This window comes from Pinus tabuliformis, chromosome 9, assembly GCF_031772625.1.
Source record: "Pinus tabuliformis cultivar Carrire ecotype Pingquan chromosome 9, CPIR1, whole genome shotgun sequence".
Taxonomy (NCBI): Eukaryota; Viridiplantae; Streptophyta; class Pinopsida; order Pinales; family Pinaceae; genus Pinus; species Pinus tabuliformis.
Genome location: NC_142307.1, coordinates 1412406454 through 1412410738, shown reverse-complemented (window position 1 = coordinate 1412410738; position 4285 = coordinate 1412406454).

The following is a 4285-nucleotide window of genomic DNA, read 5'->3' as shown; positions in this document are numbered from 1 at the left end:
ACGCATAAATAAACATAACAACACATCAAATACCTTATCTTGTTGTTCCAAGCACGTTGCCTTGTTGTTGAACATGTCCATGCCATCTCTCAAGGAATTCCAATTCCCTTGACAAATCCACCCATAACTAGAGACTAGCTAATATACCTTTCAATTACATGTCCATGAATATATCACATATCCACATAATTTCAGACAAATCAAGGTTAAGAAGACTTCTTGCATGCAAAGCACTCATTCGTTTGGAATTAGGGTTTCCAAACATAGCCAAAGGAATTTCTTGTCCAATTCCTTCCTTTTACCTTTTTACCTTGCTACAATTGAGTCTTACTATGTATTGTCACATCACCCAACTGTTAGTTATATAAACACATCAACTATTACGTTGTCATGTTAATACCAATCATGTTACCCTGCAACTACTCACAAATGTCAACCACATGTTCCAAATATCAGGGCAATCATATCTATCAATTTTAAATCAACCTTTATGAAGACTAACAATCATGTCATAATACATAGTCAACTCATAATCATTAGAAATAATGCTACCACTATCAAATACTACACTAGATTACATATCAACTGTCTCAACACATATGTATAAGTACAACCATCTTAAAACAAGATCATTTGAACACATACTCATATTATGCAATTCATCAAACATTCAACCAACTTGCAACCATACCATGTTAAATAAATCAACTAGACAACATAATCAAACAATCAAGTACCAAATATACGACATAAGCAAACTCATACCTTAATGTATCTCAAGGGAGGTGATCTTGTCTGCACAATCAATCCAGGTTAGCACGATACAACTTCACAACATATCAACTCAAACATAAATCATGATATCCATAACAATAACTAACTAACATGTTCACATCATAAGCTCATAAGCATTTGTCATTCATGCATAACAATCACATATGTATGATCAGTCTAGATTAGTATGAAACCATATCACAAATATGTTGTCTCATACCAAAATATCGCAACCATAACCATCTACATATGCCAATCCAATTTAGCATGATACATGTGACATTAAGATCTTAAGGTAATAACCCTAATCGTCAAGTTACTAGCATACAACAAGTTAACATATCATGCTCATTAACAACATATAACATAATCATCAAGTTATTTAATATAAAACAACAATAGTAATGCATGCAACTACAAGTTATTATCATTCTTGAGTATCTGACACATGTGCATATAACTACACTAATCAACTAACATCTATCATGAATGTAACCATAACATCAAAATACATGTACATAAACCTAATGTACATAACCCTAATGCATATAACAATCATTTACTTACATACATGCATGCCAAACATACAATACATGTATGACAATCTTCTCTTACCCCAAGGTCTAATGTTGCAACCTCATTATGATGGTTTGCATCTCCTCTTCTATCTCTGCCAACACATTAGCGTCATAACAACCAATAGCACCATGATGACCTGAATTTCATACCATGACTTCACAAGGCATGTTTGACCTATTATTCATGCATAACTATAACCAAGACCATACATGCATAATAACTGCATATAGACATATAACACATGAGTACCAAACCATATACACATCATTCTAGCTAGAGTCCAGTCATCAATGCATGACCATATCAACTACACAAACCATGACCTCATGCATGACAACAACCATTACTCCATTGTACACATTGCCATATGCAACCATCAACATGCATAAGAAATGCCTAATCAACTACACATACGCATGAACACATGTAGTCGAGCATAAGTGATCAATTCTTGTAACCAACCTACAAGACTGATACATGTAATCAAACATACAAGAATGCAACCTAACATACAAGGATGTAATCAAGCTGCATATAATCATGTAACCAGTCATATACTCTTGATGATACATTCCACAAAATCAACATCAAGCTCCTCATGATAACCTTACTACAACCATGATCAACATGATGCAATGCAACAAGCACATGGAATGCAAGTGTAAGAGACACACATGCAACTGACATGCATGCATGACCAACACATTCACCCAAGGATAAAGCAGTCACGCTCTCATACCACTCAGTGGTATCATATATGATCCAAAGAGAGCGCAACCCACTCTGATACCACTCTGTAACACCCTCCTCCGACATCTCCCCAAGTAACCGTGCCAACTGGGGTAAACATGCGATGAAAGGCTACTATGATTGGATTCGACCTCCTATGCGACCTTAAGGAAGTGGAATCGATGGAAACATAACACAAAGACATTCAACATCAGCTTCAAGACCCTTGGGAACCAATCCAACACTTCAGACAGCCTGCCCTTGGGCCCTACTGAAGTTTTGACCAACTTAAGACCCAGTTGCTCTCATGCTATAGGCATGACAACGTCCAGAAACCCAAAGTCGCTCTCACAGTCTTTCCTACCAGCGTCCAGAGACTCATTTTTCCAGTTCTATGCCAACGTCCCTGGGATTTGAGCCACTTTTTCAGGCCCAGAGCCCAGTTCACTACCCAAAATGGAATGATAACTTAGGAGCAGTAAAAGAACAGGGAAACAATGATGCAAAAGAAATAAGTTAAACAAGACCTTAATGAGACCCCTACTAGCCATGACAGGTATTTCGTAAAACATGTCGCAAGCATGTAATCTAAAGGAGTAACCAACATAAATAAGCATAGGGATCTTGTACTTATCTGAGAATCGCTAAGAACCATTTTTCCGTCATGTCATTTGCTGCATTACCATCTATTAGACCATAGATATATTATCCATTCATTTACAAGTAAAAACATGCTGAGAGCCATACATAGTTGTTGTCATAAAACACACATATAACCAACATAATAACAACAAAAATAGTCATGAAGTTATGGCCATATAGACCACATATAATCCATCAAAATGCTCATAGAAATACAAGGAGAAATAACCTTTCATTAATGATACAAAAACCAAACCTGAGATGGGACTTCGACGTTCCACCGGACCATAGAACGGTTGATCAAAATCTCTCTTCAACCATTCACCCCTGTGCCATATTCCATGCATGAATGTGGGACTCAAACCAAAAGAACCAACTAGGGCATATCGAGGCTAAACCAACTCACCCTCATCAAAAGAGACCAGGCTTTACCTTAATCCATCCTGGATCACTAGGCCAACATAATGAACACATCATAATAGGCTTTACAGTGATCTCCACTTGATCACTGAGCCAAACAAGCATGGATGCCAATGGATTTCTCCGCCTACACCATGAGGAATTTCCCTGTCTCCTAGTCTCTTCGGATTTATCGCAATCCAAACCTGGATCACTAGGCCCTAAACCGGTACCCACTCTTTAGGCTTTACTACATATCACAAAACTAGGATTACTATGCCCAACAGAGAGCAAACCACCTCTTGGCTTTACCGTATATCCTACCATTCACTGGCAAGGATTCCTAGGCCAACCGAGGCAACACAATCATGGCTTTACCATAACCCACAGTCTGGTTACGGTGTCACTAGGACAGTGTCTTCACCGCTATCCACAGTCTGGTTCAAGGACCACTAGGCCATGTGCTCTATCATTCAGAGATCCACCCCACTCAGCTTTGAATATATCCGACAATCCATCTCAACCAAAACATGAGAACCCCATCACACCATGGCTATCCGGAAATGACAAGGCTAGGCTGAAAACATTGTTACAACTGACAAAACCCATGCCACAACATCAAAATAACCACATGCAATACCATGCATGTCAAATCTAGCAAGGAAAATACACATGCAATTTGATACCTGGAATGAATCCTGCGGTCGCTGCTTGATCCTACCTTTCCCTACTTGATCTTTGTTTTCTCTTGCCTTCTTTGCCTTTATTTCTCCAATGCCAAAGTGCTCCAAGAAACTCTAAGTGTCCAAGAGTGAGAGAGAGACAGAGAATAATGAGAGAGCTCCAAAACTCAACTAACAAAAGGTTACACTGACCAAGCTTGCCCACTGATCCTCATAAACCTTTTTATTAATGAGGCCTTTATTTTTCATTTTTCATTATTTTCCTTCATTTTCCTCCTCACATGCAACCTGTGACCTTTCACCTTCCTTTTCCATTAATTTCTATTATTTTAATAAATAAATGTACCAAAAATGCCATTTTTCCTTTCCAAAGTCTTAGTCATTGCCTTTGCCAATTTCCTTAGCTATAATAAACCGAATCAACACCCATTAGGGTGTTCTCCCCACCATTCATCTTGGAATACATGTCCCATCATCCA